The sequence below is a fragment of the Loxodonta africana genome, chromosome 11, assembly GCF_030014295.1.
Source record: "Loxodonta africana isolate mLoxAfr1 chromosome 11, mLoxAfr1.hap2, whole genome shotgun sequence".
Lineage (NCBI taxonomy): Eukaryota > Metazoa > Chordata > Mammalia > Proboscidea > Elephantidae > Loxodonta > Loxodonta africana.
The window spans coordinates 102,881,403-102,904,352 of NC_087352.1; positions in this window are offsets into that span (position 1 = coordinate 102,881,403).

Genomic DNA, 22,950 nt, shown 5'->3' on the forward strand with positions numbered 1-22,950 from the left:
TTTCTCTAGGATATATGGTAGTTCTATTTCTAGTTTTTTAAGGAAGTGCCAAATCGATCTCTAAAGTGGTTGTACCATTTTACATTCCCACGAGCAGTGTAGAAGTGTTCCAGTCTCCCCATAACTTCTCCAACATTTATTATTTTGCGTTTTTTGGGTTATTGTGAGCCTCATTGGGGTGAGATAGAATCTCATTGTAGTTTTGATTTGCATTTCTCTAATGGCTAATGATCCTGAGCATTTCTTCATGTATCTGTTAGCTACCTGAATTTCTTCTTTAGTGAAGTGTCTGTTCATATCCTTTGCCCATTTTTTAATTCAGTTATTTGTCTTTTTTGTGTTTAAGCTTTTGCAATATCATGTAGATTTTAGAGATCAGGTGCTGATCGGAAATGTCATAGCTAAAAACTTTTTCCCAGTCTCTTGGTAATCTTTTTACTCTTGGTGAAGTCTTTGGGTGAGCATAGGTGTTTGATTTTCAGGAGCCCCCAGTTACCTAAGTTTCTCTTCTGGTGTTTGTGCATCGTTAGTAATGTTTTGTATACTGTTTATGCCATGTGTTGGGACTTCTAGTGTTGTCCCTATGTTTTCTTCCATGATCTTTATTGTTTTAGATTTTATATTTAAGTCCTTGATCTATTTCAAGTTAGTTTTTGTGCATGGGGTGAGATACGGGTCTTGTTCCATTTTTTTTTGCAGATGGATATTCAGTTATGCCAGCACCATTTGTTAAAAAGACTGTCTTTTCCCCATTTAACTGACTTTGGGCCTTTGTCAAATACCAGATTATGTCTGGATTCTCAGTTCTGTTTCCTTGGTCTGTGTGTCTGTTTTTGTACCAATACCAGGCTGTTTGAACTACCGTGGTGGTATAATAGGTTCTAAAATCAGGTAGAGTGAGGCCTCCCACTTTGTTCTTCGTTTTCAGTAGTGCTTTACTTATCCAGGGCCTCTTTCCCTTCCATATCAAGTTGGTGATTTGTTTCTTCATCTCGTTAAAAAATGTTGGAATTTGGATTGGAATTGCATTGTATCTATAGATTGCTTTTGGTAGAATAGACATGTTTACAATTCTAAGTCTTCCTATCCATGAGCAAGGTATGTTTTTCCACTTACGTAGGTCTCTCTTGGTTTTTTGTAAGTAGTATCTTGTAGTTTTCTATGTATAGGTCTTTTACGTTTCTGGTGAGATTTATTCCTTCGTATTTTATCTTCTTGGGGGTTACTGTAAATGGTATGGATTTGGTGTTTCCCTCTTTGATGTTCTTTTTGTTGGTGTAGAGGTATCCAACTGATTTTTGTATGTTTATCTTATATTGTATGTTTATCTTATATCCTGATACTCTGCTGAACTCTATTAGTTTCAGTAGTTTTCTTGAGGATTCCTTAGGGTTTTCTGTATATAAGATGATGTCATCTGCAAATAGAGATACTTTTACTTCTTCCTTACCAATCTGGATGCCGTTTATTTCTTTATGTAGCCTAATAGCTCTGGCTAGGACCTCCAGCATGGTGTTGAACAAGAGTGGTGATAAAGGGCATCCTTGTCTGGTTCCAGATCTCAAGGGGAATGCTTCCAGACTCTCTCCATTTAGGACGATGTTGGCTGTTGGCTTTGTATAAATGCCCTTTATTATGTTGAGGAATTTTCCCTCTATTCCTATTTTGCTGAGAGTTTTTATCATGAATGGATGTTGAACTTCATCAAATGCCTTTTCTGCATCAATTGATAAAATCATGTGATTCTTGTCTTTGTTTTATTTATATGGTGGATTACATTAATTGCTTTTCTAATGTTGAACCATCCCTGCATACCTGATATGAATCCCACTTGGTCATGGTGAATTATTTTTTTGATATGTTGTTGAATTCTATTGGCTAGAATTTTGTTGAGGATTTTCACGTCTAAGTTCATGAGGGAAACTCTGGTGGCGTAGTGGTTAAGTGCTATGGCTACTAACCAAAGGGTCGGCAGTTCGAATCCGCCAGGTGCTCCTTGGAAACTCTGTGGGGCAGTTCTACTCTGTCCTATAGGGTCACTATGAGTCGGAGTCGACTCGATGGCACCGGGTTTGGTTTTTTTGTTTTTTAAGTTCATGAGGGATAAACTAAAAAAAAAAAACAAAAAACCAAACTCATTGCTGTCGAGTCTATTCCGACTCGGTGACCCTATCATGAGTGATATAGGTTTGTAATTTTCTTTTTTTTTTTTGTGGTGGCTTTAACTGGTTTTGGCATTAGGGATATGCTGCCTTCATAGAATGAGTTTGGGAGTATTCCGACCTTTTCTATGCTCTGAAATACCTTTTAGTAGTAGTAGTAGTAGTAGTAGTGTTGACTCTTCTCTGAATGTTTGGTAGAACTCTGTGTTGAAGCCCTCTGGGCCAGAGCTTTTTTTTTTTTGTTGTTGTTGGGAGCTTTTGATTATCTTTTCAATCTCTTCTTTTGTTAAAGGGTCTGTTTAGTTGTTCTACCTCTTTGTTAGTTTAAGTAGGTAGTGTGTTACTAGGAATTCATTCATTTCTTCTAGGTTTTCAAATTTGTTGGAGTACAATTTGTCATGGTAATCTGATATGATTCTCTTAATTTCAGTTGAGTTTGTGGTAATATCGCCCATCTCATTTCCTATTTGGGTTATTTGCTTCATCTCCTGTTTTTCTTTTGTCAGTTTCGCCAGTGGTTTATCAGTTTTGTTAATTTTTTCAAAGAACCAGCTTTTGGTCTTGTTAATTCTTTGAATTGCGTTCCTGTCTTCTGTTTCAGTTAGTTCTAATTTTTATTATTTCCTTTTTTCTAGTGCCTGAGGGTGTCCTTTGTTCCTCTCTGTTTGTTCAAGTTGTGGGGATAATTCTTTGATTTTTGGCCCTTTCTTCTTTTCGTATGTGTGCATTTATTGACCTCTGAGCACTGCTTTTGCTGTGTCCCAAAGGTTCTGACAGGAAGCGTTATCATTCTCATTGGGTACTATGAATTTCTTTATTCCATCCTTAATGTCTTCTATAATCCAGTCTTTTTTGAGCAGGGTTTCCCTTTTTCCTGCTTTTTCTGTTATTGATTCCTACTTTTATGGCCTTTTGGTCAGAGAAGATGCTTCATAATATTTCAGTGTTTTGGACTGTGCTGAGGCTTGCTTTATGCCCTAATATGTGGCCTATTCTAGAGAATGTTCCACGTGCACTAGAAAAGAAAGTATACTTGGCTGCTGTTGGGTAGAGTTTTCTGTATATGTCTGTGAGGTCAAGTTGATTGTGGCATTGAGATCTTCCGTGTCTTTACTGAGCCTCTTTCTGAATGTTCTGTCCTTCACTGAAAGTCGTGCACTGAAGTCTCCCTGTATAATTGTGGAGCTGTCTGTCTCACTTTTCAGTGCTGTTAGAGTTTGTTTTATGTATCTTGCAGCCCTGTCATTGGGTGCATAAATATTTAATACGGTTATATCCTCCTGGTATATTGTCCCTTTAATCATTGATTATATAGTCTCCTTCCTTATGCTTTGAGGTGGAATTAACTTTAAAGTATTTTGTCAGAAATGAATATTGCCACTCCTGCTCTTTTTTGATTGTGTTGGCTCGAAGTATTTTTTTTCCATCCCTGGAGTGTTTGTTCTTGTCTCTCAGTCTAAGATGTGTCTCTTGTAGGCATTGTAAAGACGGATAGTGTTTTTTTTAAATCCATTCTTCCACTCTCTCTTCATTGGTGCATTTAGTCCATTTACATTTGATGTCCTTTTTTGTGTGTCGTTGACAATTTTTTCCCACTTAATGTTTTGTGCCGAGTAGTTTATCTTTTTAAATGGTCTCTTCTTCATATGTGTTGTTGATTTTGTTTCTACTGAGTCTCTATTTTTTCTTGTATTTTATTTTGATGAGTAGGGGGGTATCCTCCTTTGTGGTTTCCTTAGTATTTACCCCCGTATTTCCAAGTTTACAGGTAACTTTTATTTCTTTATATCCCCTTGTCTTCCTCTCCATACAAAAGATCTATGACTACATTTCTTAGTCCCTCATTATTTTAATGTTGTCTTCTTTTACATAATGACATTGCCACTTCACTGTTTTGAGCTTTTTTTAATCTTGATTTTTTTTGTGGTTTCCCCGTTGGGGTTGCCATCTGATTGCTCTGTGCAGTGTTGATACCTTGGGTTGATACCTGATATTAGTGATTTTCTAACCAAAGAACTGCCTTTTGTATTTCTTGTAGGTTTGGTTTTTACGAATTCCCTGAACTTCTGTTTATCTGGAAATTTCCTAATTTCACCTTCATATTTGAGGATTTTGCTGGATATAGGATTCTTGGCTGGCAGTTTTTTTCTTTCAATGCTTTATATAAGTCATCCCGTTGCCTTCTTGCCTGCATGGTTTCTGCTGAGTAGTCCGAGCTTATTCTTAGTGACTCTTCTTTGTAGGTGACTTTTCGTTTATCTCTAGCTGCTCTTCAAATTCTGTCTTTATCTTTGGTTTTGGCATGTTTGATTATAATATGTCTTGGTGACTTTCAAATCTACCTTATGTGGAGTTTGATGAGCATCTTGGATCAGTATCTTCTCATCTTTCACATATCAGGGAAGTTTTCTGCCAACAATTCTGTCTGTATTTTCTGTTATCGCTCCCTGCTCTGGTACTCCAGTCACTCGTGTGGTATGTCTCTTGATAGAATCCCCCATGATTCTTAAGGTTTCTTCATTTTTGAAAATTCTTTGATTTTTCTTCAAATATATTGGTGCCAAGTGTTTTATCTTCAGTGTCACTAATTCTGCCTTCTTGCTTGATTCTGCTCCTCTGACTTTCTGTTGAGTTTTCAAACTTTGGAATTTTATTGTTAGTCTTCTGATTTTCTGATTGCTGTCTCTGTGGATTCTTGCAGCTTATTAAATTTTTTCTGTATATTCCTGAATAACCTTTTTCGTTTATTCAGCTGTTTTATCTGTGCGTTCCTTGGCTTGTTTTGCGTATTGCCTGATCTCCTTTCTGTTGTCTTGAAGAATTCTGTATATTAATGTTTTGTATTCTGTATTTGGTAATTCCAGAAAGGCACTTTCATCCTGAAGATCCTTTGATTCTCTATGTTGAGAGCTTGTAGAAGTCATCATGGTCTGTTTCTTTATGTGGTTTGATATTGACTGTTGTCTCCGAACCATCTGTATTAGTTTATTTTATGTTTGCCTACCGTATCCTAGTTTCTTGTTTTTTTTTTTTGTTTTGATTTGCCCAAATGGGTTGCTTGAGTGAGCTAGCTTGATTATTTTCACCTTTAGAGCTCTGACATCCTGTCACCAGTTGGATAGAGCTCTTATCAGGTATATGAGCTTATGAGGTCATTCACTTTTTTGTTTGGATTCAGCTCAGGTGTCCAGGTAGCTGGTCTTCAAGTGTGTGATACAGTCTCTGTTGTACAGTCTTAGAGGGGCAGGGGTGTTTCGTGTAGGTACCAGTATCTGGTTGCAGCAGGGGGTCACACTCTGAACAAGGCAGGGGCCTCAGAACCGTCCCCTGAGTATCTCTGAGGAAAGCATGTCCGTGTTCCCTAGATTGTACAAGTGGGTGGGCTCTGCAGACAGAGCATGGGCACCCAGTGCTTTTGGTTGTAAGGCCTGGGAGGTGCCAGTTATCCTTGCACCCCTGTCACAGGTAGTTGGGTGACCTGCATGTAGTCACCGGTCCTTAGGCCCTGATGTAGGTAGGTGTGGACCCTGTTTAATAGGCAAAGCGGCGTCAAATATCAAACACCTATCTCTCCACAGCTTAAACAGTTGCAGTCTGCCAGCAAGGGACTATTCTCGTGAAATAGGCCCACACAAGTCCATGCAGGGGTAAAGGTATTCAAAGTCCACGGACTGTGTTTATACCTGGACAGGAGCCGCTTGTGTCCTGAGCTCTTCTGGTTAGTGGAGCTGGCAAACTGTTTTTCCCGTGATGTGAATTTATTCCTTCTCCAATGCCGACGGCATGGCTCAGGGCGCTCAAATGGGCGTGTCTTAGGCCCAGGGAAATCAACGGTCACTGAAGCCGGCTTGGCGGGGGGGAGGTGTGCCATGAAATATACGCAAGTACTTAGCTTTTGCCAAGAGTGCTGTTCTGTGGCTCCGGAGGTGTGAGTAGGCTGTGCAGCTGGCTGCTTCTCCCTGTGAGAACTACAGCCGAATGCTACTATGATCCCACCACAGCCACCCCTGGGAATGGTACCTGAGGGATCCCATTGATTCAGGTCCAGCAACTCCTCCCTGGTTTTGAACTGCCTTTCTCTCCCCGTGCCGCTCAGTCCATTTTCTAACTTTGCGTTTGACGTTAGGACTCCTAGCTTGTCATAAATGTAGTTGTTTTACTTGATTTTTTGAGTCTTTGCTGTAAGAGGGATTGCTGGAAGCACCTGGCTATTCCGCCATCTTGTTCCCACCCTCTATGGTAGCTTTCTTAAGGCTATGAGCATTTTATTTGTAATGCTTTTGTTTTGGCCTGGCCTCCATTAGTTTCCTTTCTAGTTACCCACTCCCTCTTATTTTCACGTTTCTTTTGCCTTAAAACTCACTGTGTCCTCATTCCTATATATAACACCCCTCTGGGAAGAAGGTGCAGAAAACTATTAATATAACTATCAGTTTTGTTTGTTTTTATCAGTGGCATCCGACTATGGCAGGACATTGGCTCATCTGGAAAGGTTTAAAAAAAAAAAAAAAACTTACCAGAACATCCTAGAGGTACTGCTTTAACTGGTCTAGGGTGGAGACCAGGTGTAATTTTTCTTTTTAATCTGCAGCCAGAACATCTGTATAGGCTTTTAAATGCCAAAGGCAGTTATGAAATAGTTTAAGACTTTAAGTCGTATAGGAAAATTGCATTTTCAGAATTCATTTGTTTATTGCTTTTAAAAACAAAATTGCAAGTGTCACCTTTAGATAGTACCTAATGCGAAAGCTCTGTGAAGTTGAGGATTGCTAGAACAGAAAGTTTTGAATTTGTCAGTAAATGTGGATGTCTGTACAAGAATTAAAAAATGGTTTGAGAAAAGTTATAGGATTTGGTTTTGTCACTTTATTGACATCCAAAGTGACTGTCTTTACCCACCTGAAATATTTTTCTCTGTCATATATTCCTAAAAGTGCAAAACAGTTTTCAAGATGCTTATTATGTTCCAGGCATTAGTTTTACGTCAACGCATTTAAACCTAACAGAGGTCCTAGGAGGCAAGTAGATACTTTTCCTGTCTCCATTGTATGGAGGGAAGATAGGTTTAGAGAGGTTTGCTTGCTCGGGTTTACATAACTTGCACATATCAGAGGCAGGAACTGGATCCAGGTAGTCTGGCTCTGGAGCCCTGGTGGGACACTGATTAAGAGCTTGGCTGCTAAGGAAAAGGTCAGGAGTTCGAATCTACCAGCTGCTCCTTGGAAACCTGCTGGGGCAGTTCTGTGCCTGATGGGATCGCTGGGAGCTGGAATCAACAGTTTTTTAGTCTGGCCCTGGAGCCCCTGCTCTTGACCTTTGTAATCTACTATGCTAAATCAAATACTGCCTTCTCACAGAAGTGTGATAATTTGTGTTGTGTTTGATTTCTAAAGGCAATACTGATGTTTTCTTTGTGAAAACTTTGGTCTTAAAATTTCAAGGACTTTTTTCCCCCCCCCAAAGAAGTGAAGAAATAAAACTACTGTCCATAAAGGATCTCAGTTCCTGAAGAAAAAAAAAAGAACATTTCTAAACAATTTTTTTAGTGTGTATCATCAAAAGAAGGCTCTTAAATTAAGGAAATGGTCTATGTGCCCTTCAAGGCTAGAGAGCAGTGTGACCTTTTGAAATTTTTTCTATAAGGCCCTTTAAGATTTGATGATTATTTGAACTAAGTATTTTTTATTTTTGGTAATCGACTTAGGGTCTAAATTCTTGATGCTTTGTATAGTTCTGCAGGGAACAAAGGCTGTTAATATAAGTGCTTAAAAATCCTGAGGAAAAAGAAGTACAGTCATCCCTTGGTATCTGTGGGGGATTGGTTTCAGAACCCTCCATAGATACCAAAATCCGGGGATGCACCAAAAAAATTTAAAAAACCAAGCCCGTTGCCGTGGAGTCAATTACAACTCAAAGCAAACCCTTTGGACAGAGTAGCACTACCCCATAGGGTTTCCAAGGAGCAGGTGGTGGAGTCGAACTGCCGATCTTTTGGTTAACAGCGGTAGCTCTTAACCACTGCGCTGCCGGAGCTTCTTATAATGGTGTGTATTTGCACATAAAGTATGCACATCCACCTGTATACTTTAAATCATCTCTAGGTTCATTATAATACCTAATACTATGTAAATAGTTGTTAGTACTTTACACTTAAAGCTGTCTCAGTCTTTGCAAGCTTTTTGGAACTTTTTTTTTCCCCAAGTATTTTCCATCCATGGTTGGTTGAAAACGCGGATGCGGAACCCGTGTACGCTCAGGACGGACCCTGAATAGAGCTTTTCTTGGAGAGATGTTATTGACCTGCAAGTTCTAAAAAGAAAACAATGTGGAGTGTTGGAATTGCAAGTAAATTGAAATCTGTTTAGCATTCCTGGTCAATAAGAATTTCTAATTACAGAATTTCTAACTTTTTGTTTCAAGAAGTAGGCGTTTAAAAAAAAAAAAAAAGCCCATTGCTGTAGAGTCCATTCCGACTAATAGTGACCCTATTGTTAGGAAGTATATAAAAGTTTTAATATAGTGTGTTGAAGGGAGGCAAACTTTGATTTTTCTTCGTGTGCTATTTTAATCCAACGTGTATGTCCTAAGTAGTGGTATAGAGATGAGTATGTGAGGGTCTGTATCAAACAACTTTGAATTACACCTAAGGAAATACTTCGCTTGAAAAATCAGTTTGAAGCTAAGTGTTTGAGAGTCAAAGGAAAATTTTGTTGCACAGTATTTCTTTGGATGCTTTTCTGTAATTTATCATCAAGCAAATTCTATGAAATTATTGAAATATGAATTTTCTTTTTAAATGTTTAATGTACTTTCAAAGAAGTGAATTCTCATCTCCCTCAAAGAAAAACACTCTTCCACTTTGAGATGAGATGGGGATTCATCAATTGTGAAATTTCCTTAAAAGTTTTAAGAAATGGTTTCCTACCAAGAATGTGCGTTCTGCGGTGGGGAAATCCTTTAATAATAATCTTAAAAAGTTTTTAATCATATTAAGTGATTCCTTTTGAGACAGGTGGTGGGTGGAATGGGAATTTGAAGAGATAGGAGTATTGGTTTCTCAACAGGAACTTCAAAGTGCTAAAAGTTCATTAAGTTTACATCACAGTTTGATACAAGGGGAACAGCTGCTTAGTATTTAACAAACCTTGTGACATCTGTGAATGGTGATGGAGTGGTTAAGAGCTCTGCTGCTAACCAAAAGGTGGGCAGTTAAAATCCACCAGCTGCTCCTTGAAAACTAGTATCAGGCAGTTCGACTATGTCCTATGGGGTCACTATAAGTCTGAATCAACGGAATGGATTTGGGTTTTTTTTTTTTTTTTGGTTTGGTAACATCTATAAATTTGGTTGAGGAAGTAAATGTAAATGTTTCCAACAAATGGTTAAACTATGTTAAGTATGTAAATTCTATCCAATATTTAGATCCTGTAACTCCAAAAACATACGTTGCAGATGCCAATAGAACAGTGTTTTACATTTGCACGATGTGTTCCTTATTCCTCAATAGTGAGCTACACTGGCCAAAAATTAGTGTTTCCCTTCCCTTTTGATTTTATTTTTTCATTATGAAGTTTCCCCAGGTTTTAACAGATTTAGTTTTGTCGTAATGGCTTTAGATCTTTTTGTTCCTTTTAGGAAACAAACCTTCATAGATATAATTGAAGGCCTGTTTATACTCTCCTCCCCGACCACATTTCTCCTGTCAAACCACTAACCTGAAGTTCCTATTGTTCTTGTCTGTGTTTCGGTATATTACTATACATGTATGTCATGATAATTAGTATATGGTGTGTTTGACATATTTTCAAATGAGACAAGTGTGCCATCTACTCAGAATATCTTTCTAGTTCTACCCTCACCTGACTTCCCTGGGTGGCACAAACGGTTAAGTGTTCAGCTGCTTATCAAAAGGTTGAGGGTTTGAGTCCATCCAGAGATCAGAGATGCCTTGGAAGACAGGACTGGTGATCTACTTCTGGAAAAGCAGCTATTGAAAACCCTATGGAGCATAGTTCTCCTATGACATACATGCGGTCGCCATGAGTTGGAGTTGACTTCACAGCATTTTTTTTTTTTTTTACCCTCACTAAAGCTTTTTGCCACCACACGTCTCAATTTGTCATACTGTGGTACCTTATGTGTTGCTGGGATGCTAGAAGCTTATGCCATGGGTATTTCAAATACCAGCAGGGTCACCCATGGGGGACAGATTTCAGTGGAGCTTCCAGACTAAGATTAGGAAGAAGGACCTGACAAGCTACTTCTGAGAAAATTGGCCAGTGAAAACCTATGGCTAGCAGCAAAACATTTATCAGATACAGTGCTGAAAGATGAGCCCCTCAGATTGGAAGGTACTCAAAAGACAACTGGGGAAGAACTGCCTCTTCAGAGTTGACCTTAATGACATGGATGGAGTAAAGCTCTCAGGACCTGCATTTGCTGATGTAGCACAACTCAAAATGGGAAGAAATAGCTGCAAATATCAGTTAATAGGAACATGGAATGTACAAAGTATGAACCTAGGAAAATGAAGTCAAAAATGAAATGGGATACATAAAAATTGATACCCTGGGCATTAGCTGAAATGGACTGGTGGTATTGGCCATTTTGAATCAGATGATCATATGGTCTACTATGCCAGGAATGACGAAGAGGAATGTCTTCACATATTTTGTCAAGAAGAACATTTGAAGATCTATCTTGAAGTACAATGCTATCAGTGAAGGGACAGTATCAGTATGCCCATAAGGAAGACTGGTTAATATGACTGTTACATTCAAATCACACAAATTTGCACACCAACAGTCTAATGCCAAAGATGAGGAAATTTATTTCTACGAACTTACGTAGTCTGAAATTGATCAAACCTGCAATCAAGATGAGTTGATGATTACTGGTGATTGGAATGCAAAAGTTGGAAGCAAGAAGAATCTGTAGCTGGGACATAAGACCTTGGCTATAGAAATGATGCCAGAGTTTGCATTATAGAATTTTGCAAGGCCAATGGCTGATTCATTGCAAATATCTTTATTCAACAATGTAAACAGCAACTATACACATGGATCTCACTGGCTGGAAAACAAATTGACTACATTTGTGGAAAGGAATGATGGAAAAGTTCAATATCATCAGAACAAGGCCAGGGGCCAACTGTGGAACAATTGCTCATATGCAAATTTAAGTTGAAGCGAAAGAAAAGTCCGCGAGAACCAAAATAGGACCTTCAGCATATCCCACCTGAATTCGGAGACCATTTCAAGGATAGATTTGATGCATCCAACACTAAGGACTGAAGAAGACCAGATGAGTTCTGGGAAACATCAAGGAACATCATAAATAGAGAAAGCAAAGGGGCATTAAAAGGACAGGAAAGAGACAACCTGAGGAGGCGGGGCCAAGATGGAGGAGTAGTCTGATGCTTCTGATGGTCCTTCTTAAAGACCTGGAAAAACAAATGAATCGATTATATATATGACAAGTGAGCATCCCTGAACATTAAAGCAAAGTTAAATCGGACTGAGTGGCAGGGGGAGGGAGAAACAGTGCAGAAGCAGCAAGGAGTTGCTGGACCTGATTCAGTGGGAACTGGCGCCCCTCAGCCCCGATTCCCTGGTGTGACCATGGCAGGGCTGGCAGTAGCGTTCGGGACGTGGTTTGCTCAGCTACAGAGAGTGGGTAGCACAGTCTACTCATACCTTCAGAATCAGTGAAGAATAGTGCTCTTGGCAAAAGATAAGTGCGTCTGATTTACCACATGGATCTAAAAGTACCCCTTCTGAAAGAACTCTCTCCCATTTATCTGATCCCTTTTCCCTTTGCCCCAGGCTCCAAGCTGGCTTCAGTAGCAATTTCCCTGGGCCTGAGATAGGTCCTGTTGTCATTCTCGTGGCCTTGGGCAAGGAACAAATTAATAAATGGGGAAAAAATAATCTGCCAGCTCCCCTAAGCTGGGAACTCAGGGCAGAAGCAGCTCCTGTCCAGGCACAAGCAGGCCACAGACTTTGTCTTTCACCCCTGCATGGACCCGCCACCTGTGGGCCCGTTTCAACAGCTAGTCCCTTGTTGGCACAGTGCAAGGGTGTATATGCCTGAGGTCTGACTTTAACTTTTTCAGCTGTGCAGTGGAGAGGCAGGTTTTTGATGTTTGACACTGCTGTGCTTATTAAGCAGGGTCCTCAGTTACCCACATCAGGGGCCTGAGGACTGGTGGCTCCACCCGCACCACCTAGCCACCCAGGACAGGTCCAATGTTAAGTGATGCCTCCCAGTCCTTACAGCTAAAAGCATTGGGTGCCCGTGGTCCAGCTGCAGAGCCCATCCACCTGTGCACTCTAGGGAACAGGGACATACCTTCCTCACAGACATTCGTGGGAGAGTTGTCAGCCCCCTGCCGTGCTCATAGTGTGACTCCCTGCTCCAACCAGAAACCTGTGCATACACCAATCACCGCTGCTCCTCAAAGACCATATGTGAGAGCCTGCACCCACACACTTGGCGACCGACTACCTGGACACCTGAACTGAATTCATACAAGGAAAGTGAATGGACCTAGGCTCATATACCTGGTAACAGCTCTAGCCATCTGATAACAGAACATTAGAGCTTCAAAAGTGCCAATAATCAAGCTAGCTCATTCCAGCAGCCTATTTGGGTATATCAACACAAAACAAAGCAAGAAGCTAGGACACAGTAAGCAAATGTAAAAAATAAGTACAATAACTTATAGTTGGCTCGGAGACAGCAGTCAATATCAAATCACATAAAGAAGCAGATGATGATCGCTTCAACAAGCTCCCAAAATAAGGAATCTTCTAGATGAAGAGATATTCCTGGAACTGCCAGAGGTAGAATACAAAAGATTAATATAGAGGACTCAAAAGAGGTTAGGAAGGACATCAGGCAAAACGCAGAACAAGCCAAGGAACACACAGAAAAAGCAGCCGAGGAAATTCATGTTATTCAAGAATGTAATGACAAATTTAATAGGCTGCAAGAATATATAAAGAGACAGCAATCAGAAATTCAGAGGATTAACGATAAAACTTCAGAACTAGACAATAGAAAAAAGGAGCAGAATTGAGGAAATGGAAGGCAGAATTAGTGAGATAGAAGATAAAACACTTAGCACCAATATGTTCAAAGAAAAAATCTGGTAAGAGAATTAAAAAAAAATGAAGAAACCCTAAGAATCATGTCGGACTCTATCAGAAATAACCGAGTGATTGAAGTATCAGAACAGGGAGGGAGAACAGAGAATACAGACAGTGTGTGGAAAATAACAAATTAGGGATAACTTTGTGAAGAACGGGAATTCCAGAACACTTAGTTGTGCTCGTGAGGAAACTGTACATGGACCAAGAGGCCGTCATTTGAACAGAGCAAGGGAATGCTGTGTGGTGTGTGTCAGGGTTATATCCTTTCACCATACTTAGTCTCTATGCTGAGCAAATAATCTGAGAAGTTGGACTATATATGAAGGAAAATGCAGTGTCAGTATTGGAGGGAGACTCATTAACAACCTGTGATATGCAGATGACACAACCTTGCTTGCTGAAAGTGAAGAGACTTAAACTGATGAAGATCAAAGACCACAGTCTTCAGTATGTATTATACTTCAACATAAAGAAGACAAAAACCTTCACAAGTGGACCAGTAAGCAACATTTATTTTCTCCAATAAATGGAGAAAATATTGAAGTTGTCAAGGATTTCATTTTATCTGGATCCACAAGCAATACCCATGGAAGCAGCAGTCAAGAAGTCAACATATTGCATTGGAAATACCTGCTGCAAAAGATCTCTTTTTAAGTGTTGAAAAGCAAAGATCTCACATTAAGGACTATGGTGCACCTGACTAAAGCCATGATGTTTTCAGTTGTCCCATATGCATGCAAAAGCTGGGCAACAAATAAGGAAGACTGAAGAAGAATTCATAACTTTGAATTATGGGGTTGGTGAAGAATATTGAATATACCATCGGGTTCCAGAAGAACAAACAAGTCTGTCTTGAAAGAAGTACAACCAGAGTGCTCCTTGAAAGCAAAGATGGTGAGACAGCATGCTTGGTAAGGTAGAGGGTTAGTGAAAAAGAGGGAGACCCTCCATGAGATGAATTGATAGCGGCTGCAACAATAAGCTCACATGGCAATGATTGTGAGGATGGTGCAGGGCGGAAACGTGTTTCATTCTGTTGTACATAGGGGTGCTGTAAGTCAAAACCGACTCTGTGGCACCTAACAACAACAGAATTTTTTGCACCCCATCTTCCAGATATTCTCTTGGGAAGTCTCATGTGTGTTCCATTAACTAGTATGCCATTTTCCTCTACTGTACCAGTTTGGACTCGTTGCAGTGATGTTTCCTGTTGCCAATGCTAAACTTGAAAGTATGACACTAATACCTACCAAAGGCACTGCCACTGTTGTTGAACCCTGTTAATGATTCAATTCCTGATGTTAGCACTAGGGCCTGTTGAGGAATGACACCTCTCATACTTCTGGCACAGATGGTCATAGCACACAGAACATCTCAACTCTTCATTTTTATTGGACCTTTCATTGTAGGTCATTTGTTCTAGGACTCAGATATGAAAGTTGAGCAGAGGACAATTGGTGTGGCAAATGTTGCCCTAAAAGCCACCTGCTATATTTGACTGCGTATGTGCATATATGTACACATGCAAACAATTTTAGAAGTGAGTAAGTGTAAAACTAAGAGATGAGATACACAAGCCTATATGTGTGGTGTCGTGGTTTTATTGCATGTTTTGAAAATGGATACATGTCACAAAGATCTGGAATTCATACTTTTGAAAATTCAAGATTTGGAGCACAGGACTTGCATTACCATGTGGCAAAAGTTTGCCAGAACTGAGTCACTTGTACCTACAATTCCCCATCACTTATCGTTTTATGCTCTGTTTTGTTACCCATATAATCCCTGTATTCATTTGAATCTGTGACTCCTAGTTTAGATACTCATCACAGATTAATAAATATTAGGTAGTTCCCCTGTGTTGGGCACTGTTGGGAGTGGGGGTGCAGTGGAAAGTAGGGTAAGATTATACCAGATTATAATTTAGTTCCAGATACTATGATCTAAGAGGATTCTATTATCAGGAGACAATACTTAAAAACACTTGTACCTAGTCAATGAATGATTGATCCCAGAATGTTCAAAATATGATAAATTGAAACATAGCAATAAAGTTTGATCCATAAGACGTACTTACATGGAGTACCTTTGTATGAATAAACTTTCAAGCTTTTTGACACAGATGAGAAATATTCAGAGAAATTGACGTGTCCAGGCTTACCATAGTAGAGGCAAATCTTGTGCCATGCTTGTGCCTTCACTATACATACTGCCGTTCAAAGGCAGGAATAAGACTGAAACAGAGTTAATGGTATTCAGTTCAATTAAAATCAGAGCTAACTTTGGTTTCAGCCACTCCAAGTACTAAGAATATAAAATAAATTGTTCCCACTTTTGAAAAAATTCTAAATCAAGGAATAATGTACCTAAAGCTGATTACACACTGCACTAGTGGTTAGACGTTGGGATGTGTCTGCAATTTGGTTTCAAAATTTAAGGTATTTTGAACTTAAGGCTCAGTACCGCTGGGCTTTCAACCGGTTAACCTAGATTAGTAACTATATGAATGATATGTAGTGTAGTTTCCATTGTTAAGCCTAGCAGTGGTACTGAGCCTGGGGTCTCTAAAGAGACTGGAATTTATAATTCTGGCTCTATTGATTTCCTAGTTATGACCACAGGCAGTTTACTTCTCTGTGCTCCAGTTTCTGCCTCTTTACGACAGAATGATAACCTAACTATTTCATTGGATGTAAAGGTGATTATATAGTTACAACTCTTAGAGCAGAGCTTTGCACAAAGCAGATGCTCAACAAATGTTAGCCATTACTTGTATATGTACATGAGAAGTGGAAGAATGGGCAGTTGTCTGAATGGGTTTAAAATTCACATGAGATATCCAGACAATGGGTGTTTGGCTTGGAATTTTATTTATTTTTGAAGCCATTAATTTCAGTGTCGCAGTTGACGGCATTCCCTGACAGTGCGACACTGTTTACTGTGCCCCTGCAGGGGCATGTACATACCGGCCTTGGAGAACAGGCAAATTAGGGTTTGAAGCCCAGCTCTGCCCTTGATAGGTATGTGCCCTTGAACAGATTACTTAACCTCTCCAGAATCTTAACTTCCTTAGCTGTAACACCTAATTTTTAACTCCTCTTTTTTTTTTTTTTTTTTTTGTAACTTTGTAGGGCTTTTGTAACCTTGTAGGGTTGTGGTATCTGTCCTTCACCGAAAGTGGTGTGTTGAAGTCCTTTACTTTTGTTGTGGCGCTGTCTATCTCTCTTTTCAATGCTGTTAGAGTTTTATGTATTTTGGAGCCTTGTCATTGGGTGCATAGGTATTTATTATGCTTGTGTCCTCCTGGTGTATTGACCCTTCAATTACTATATAGTGTCATTCCTTATTCTTTGTGGTGGATTTTACTTTCAAATCTGTTTTGTCAGAGATTGATATTGCTACTGCTGCTCTTTTATGATTGCTTGATATATTTTTTTCCATCCTTTGAGTTTTAGTTTGTGTCTTTAAGTCCAAGGTGGACCTCTTGTAGGCAGGATTCTGTTTTTTTATCCTTCTGCCACTCTCTGTCTCTTTATTGGTGCATTTAGTCCATTTACATTCAGCGTAATGATTGATAGACGTCTTAGTCATCTAGTGCTGCTATAACAGAAATACCACAAGTGGATGGTTTTAACAAAGAGAAGTTTATTCTCACAGAGTGCAGTAGGCTAGAAGTCCTAATTCAGGGCGCTGGCTCCAGGGGGAGGCTTTCTCTGTCGGCTCTGGAGGAAGGTCCTTGTGATGCATCAGTCTTCAGCTGGTCTGGGAGCATCTCAGTGCGGGAACCTCAGATCCAAAGGAAGCACTCTGCTCCCTGTGAGGCTTTCTTGGTGGTATGAGGTCCCCACGTCTCTCTGTTTGCTTCTCTCTTTTATATCTCAAAAGAGGTGGTCTTCAGACACACCAAATCTTGTAGACCTTATCAGTATAACTGCCACTAACCCATTTTATTACATCGTAGTGATAGGATTTACAACAACGGAATCATGACCTAGCCAAGTTGACAGATATTTGCGGGGGAACACAGTTCAATTCATGACAATAGGTATGAGTTTAGTGCTGTAATTTTGATGTCTTTGTGTGTGTGTGTGTGTTGTTGAGAGTTTCTTCTATTTAATTTTCTGTGCTGAGTCATTTTTCTTTATGTATTTTCATCCAGTTCATTGTTGTTAATTTTGTATTTTCCAAGTCTTTATGTTTTTCTTGTTTTTTTTATTTTGATATGTAGGATTGTTAGCTTCCTTTGTGGTTACCTTAATATTTACCCCTGTTTTTCTAAGTTTAAACTCATCTTTTATTTCTTGATATCACCTTGACTTCCTCTCCATATGAAAGATGTATTTCTACATTTTTTAGTCCCTCTTTTTTATTTTAATGTCATCTTTTACATATTGACGTCTCTGTTTCCCTATTTTCAGTAAAAGCTTTGATTTGTGACTTCCCTATCTGGGTTGATATCTCATTTCTCTGTCCTGTGTTCTAGTCTTGGGTTGTTATCTGATGTTATTGATTTTATAACTGGTAGACTCCCTTTAGTATTTTTTTGTAATTTTGATTTGGCTTTTGCAAATTTCCTAAACTTATGTTTATCTGGATATGTAATTCTTGGCTGGCAATTTTTTTTCTTAAAGGCTTTATATATGTCATCCCATTGCCTTCTTGCCTGCATGGTTTCTGCTGAGTAGTCCAAGCTTAGTCTTATTGACTTTCTTTTGTAGGTGATTTTTGTTTACCCCTAGCTGCTCTTAAAATTCTCTCTTTGTGTTTGGTTTTGGCAAGTTTTATTATAATATGTATTGGTGACTTTCTCTTGTGATCTATTTTGCGTGGGGTTCGATAAGCATCTTGGATAGATATCTTCTCATCTTTCACAATATCAGCGAAGTGTTCTACCAACAAATCTTCAGTAATTCTCTCTGCATTTTCTGTTATCCCCCCCGCTCTGATACTTCAATCACTCGTAGGTTATTCCTCTTGATAGAGTTCTACATAATTCTGAGGGTTTCTTCCTGTTTTTTAAGTTCTTTTATCTGATTTTTCCTCAAATAAGTTGGTGTCAAGTATATTATCTCCACTCTCACTAATTCTGATGTCCATTGCCTCAATTCTGCTGCTATAACTTTCTATTGAGTTGTCTAATTCTGAAAGTTTATTGTTAAGCTTTTGGATTTCTGTTTGTTGTCTCTCTATGGATTCTTGTAAACTGTTAAATTTGTCATTATGCTCTGCTGTAATCTTCTTAAGTTCCTCTATTGCTTTGTCTGTGTGTTCCTTGGCTTGTTTTGTGTTTTCCCTGATCTCCTTCCTGATCTCTTGAAGAGTTCTGTATATTAATCTTTTGTATTCTACCTCCTGTAATTCTAAGACGTTCTCTTCCTCTGGATGATTTCTTGATTGTTTTGGGAGCTTGCAGAATCCATCATGGCCTGCCTTTTATGTGATTTGATGTTGGCTGTTGCCTCTGAGCCATTAATAAGTTATTATGTTTATTTTATATTTGTTTACTGTGTTCTAGCTTCTTGTTTTTTTTGTTTTGCCCAAATAGGCTGCTTATGTGAGCTGGTTTGATTATTGGCATCTTTGAAGCTCTCATGTCCTGTTACCAGGTGGTTAGATCTGTTACTAGGTATGTGAGCCCAGAAGTCCCTTTACTTGTATGGATTCAGCTTAGGTGTCCAGGTAGTCTAGTTGTTCATGAAGTGTGTGGTGCAGGCTCTCACGTACAGACCTAGACGGGCAGGGGTGACTGGAGTAGGCACAGGTAAATCTCTGCAGTATGGCGTCACGTGTTGAGCAAGGTAGGAGGCTGACAGCTGCCCCTAAGTGGGAGGAAAGCGTGTCCCTGTTTCCCTAGAGTGCATTCATAGGTGGATGGGTTTTGCAGCCGGTCTATGGGCACCCAATGCTGTTGGCTGTAAGGACTGGGAGGCACCACTTATTTTTGAACCCCTGTCATAGGGGGCTAGGTGGCATGGGTGGAGTTCCCAGTCCTCTGGCCCTGATGTGGGTAGGTGAGGACCCTGCTTAATAGGCAGAGTGGTGTCAAATATCACAAACCTGCCACTCCACCTTATAGCTGACACAGTTGAAGTTAGGCTTCAGGTATATACCCTCTTGTACTGTGCTAATGAGGGCCTACGCTGTTGAAATGGGCCCACACATGTCTATGCAGGGGTGAAAGGCATTCAAAGTCCATGGAACCCTTATGCCTGTGCCTAGGCAAAGGAACTGTGGCTGCCCTGAGTTCCTGGCTTGGGGAACTGGCAGGTTATTTTTTCCTGTTTGTTAATTTGTTCACTCTCCAAGGCTGGGAGAATGGCTCAGTGGGTGTGACAGGTTCTACTTCTGGCCCAGGGGACATGGCAATCACTGAAGCCAGACTGGGACCCAGTACAGAGTGGGGAGGGAGCAGGTAAATGGGAGAGAGGTTCTTCCCGAACAGGGTGTTTCTTGATCTGCGCGATAGGTTAGATATACGAACTTATCTTTTTCCGATTGAGCCCCACTTTTCACTGGTTCTGGAGGCTTGAGTAGACTCTCTGCTACTCAGTCTCTTCCGATGTGGGAAACACATCCTGAACGCCACTGCTTGCCTCACCGTGCACACCAGCCGATCTGGCCTGCAGGGTGTGGTTCCCACTGGATCAGGTCTAGGAACTCCTCGCTGCTTCTGAACCATCTCTCCCTCCCTCTGCCACTCAGTCTGATTCCTCAACTTTGTCTTTGATGTTCAGGGCTCCTATATTGTCACATATAATCAATTCACTTGTATTTTTCGGTCTTTGTTGTAAGAGGGACCACTGGAAGCACCTGACTACTCCGCCACCTTGGCCCTGCCCTCTTAAAAGTTTTAATAGCTGCTTAATGGTCATGTAGGATCTTCAGTTAGAAAATGTAAAAATATTTTCAAATGTACAGATGAAGGCTATTCTTGAAATTGAAAAATCTGTGAGTGTTAACATGATGCACTTTTTTGTTCTTTGATTCACTTTTTCTGAATATGAAGGTAACACTAGTGGATTACAGGAATTTTTGAAAACGTGGAAAAGCACAGTAGAAAAAAATTTCATGCTGAGCCTCCATCTGCAACATAAAGGTGAATTAGTTGACGTACATGTCAAGTGTTTAAAATGGTCCCTAGCACAGAAAATATTATTAGATACATAATTATCGATAATTTTAAAATCATTTCATCAATTGAATGAATATCTATTTTATACCTACAATTTTGTTAAGTTAGTCCTTACTTTTTTCCCCCCTTTCAAAAATTTATATACATACTGTTTTATGACATTGGTTGCAATCCCCACAATGTGACGGGACCCTCCCCCTTTCCACCTTGTATTCCCTGTTGTTGTAGGGTAAAAAAACATCATAAAGGTAAGTAAAGCAAAAAGAAAGTTTTATTTAACATATATATTCAAAAAGGCAAAAGTAGAAAAATGGACAAGCATGCTGCCAGAGCTAATGTCTGCCCAAATCTGAGGAAATATGGAATTGACAAAAGTGAGAAAACGGAAACAAGCATGCTGCCACAGGCATGTCTAACTGAGTCCAAAGATCATTACAGAATCATCAGTATATATTAATATTAAAAATAGGCAAAACCATTGAAAGCTTCACCTTTTCATAGATTGGCTAGAAATTGTGATCCTACATTTTGTATCATCGTTCTTAACAGTCATTGGTACAGGTTTCCGTAATGATAGTCAGGAAGGTCTTCATTGGTCCAGCAAATTTTCTATTCACTAAATGCTAATAGAAAAAGATAAGAGTGGAAAGTCTTTTGTGCTCTGTTTGATTGGCTTATGTGAAAGTTTCCCCAAAAGATATTTTCCAAGATTATTCTATCGTCTTTATACCTCAGGGCCCAGTTGATACCTCAGGGCCCAGTCTATGTGTCCTTGTGAGCCCTTTGTGAACCCAGCTCCATCTGGATCACATTCTTATGCTCAAGGACAGGGAATAATGATTCCAATATTATTTCCTAAATCATTCCCTCCTTTTGATCGGAAATTGGAGATAACGCATCAATGATCAATACTTGTATTTAGTTGAGCTCCTATATAGTGGCCATTGCAGGCTCTTTAAACTCATGGTGCTGGTTTTCCACTGGATACCATCTAGTTCTTCACCAGGATCTTCTCATCAATCCCATTGCCGGAGTGAGTGGACTCAACATGCGTCAACAGTTTAGTCCGAGGCCTTCTTTTGCCTTTTAAGTGTGTAAGATGATAGAAGATAAATTTTATCTAATACTATCAGGATGCAGACTAAGAATATTACTCTCTCTTGCAGTAGTGATCTATCACATGTACTTATTCCTGATGATAACCAACCAAATAAATATGGTGTTTGTACGGGTGTTACAGTGTGTAACCAAGTAGCTTGCTGTCTAATTCTGTGTATACCTTGTTCTACTTCTCCTGTGTTATTCAAATGCAACAAGAGGTATTTGCCTCAGCACAGACTACTCTTCCTTGTACTAATAAAAATAACTTCATAGGTAAATAATTTGAATTCCCCAGTCAAACTATTGGTTTTGATGATGCTAGATTAAAAAAAAATACAAGTTTGTGACCAAGTTAACATTAAAGATATAATAATAAAAGTATGACATAATATGTGTTTGCTGACTGATATTAGGCAAAAACGTAAGAGGAAATACTAACATATAAATTTTAACCCAAAGAGAATCAGGTGCTTCTCTTGACTTTGACAGTACATGCCACATAACGTGTTAAATAAACTTTTTTAGAGCTTTTCCTTTATTTAAAAAAAAAAAAATGTGGATTTCCATGACGTTTCAAGCTTATCAGGAGTTTATCATAAATTAGTGTGAAACGATACTTTATTTAACCATGATCTTAAAGTAAAAACCTTAGCTTTTTTTTTTTTCCCTGAAGTCATGTGGCTTGGTTTTCAACTCAGGAATCTTATTCTAATTAGAGACTGAAACTTTGTCTTTGAGGCAGATTACACAAAGAATAGATTAACTCTTTAAACTCAATAATCAAAGAAAATTTTGTTTAAAATAACAGCAGGAAGCCTAATTCTAAGTTTTATATGCTATTTAACATTAAAGATCCTGTAATTCTCAGAAATTAAACCATTAAACTTCAGTCAGACAGATAAAACTTCTGACTGTATCAAATAAGTTTCTTTTAATAAGCCTCTTAAATGTTGCCTTTGTTGCGTATCTCTTAGGGTGCACCCCTTTAAAATAGCAAAAATAAACACTCATTAGCAGACTTAAATATGTACATATATACTATATATATTCTTTTGTGGTATAAAAAGAAAAAGTATATAAACTTAAATTATTAACTCAATTTAATATCAGTAAGTTACCTAAAAGGTCTTGGAAAATATTTTAAGCCCGTATACCATAAAACATAATTATAATTGAAATAAAGTCTGTTTAAGCATTTAAAATTTTCATTCAGCTTTTACTATTTCTCATATTTTCCCCAATCTAATTTTAGCCGTTAAATTTTTATCAACTGGCTTTGGAAATCACGAAGTCTCTGTTCAGTTGACCAATTCATTGATATGGATATAACCTTAAGTCTCTGGGTACTGCTGGAAACAGTTTTCCAGGCCATCTCAGGTGTGCCTCATTGTGATTTCTATCT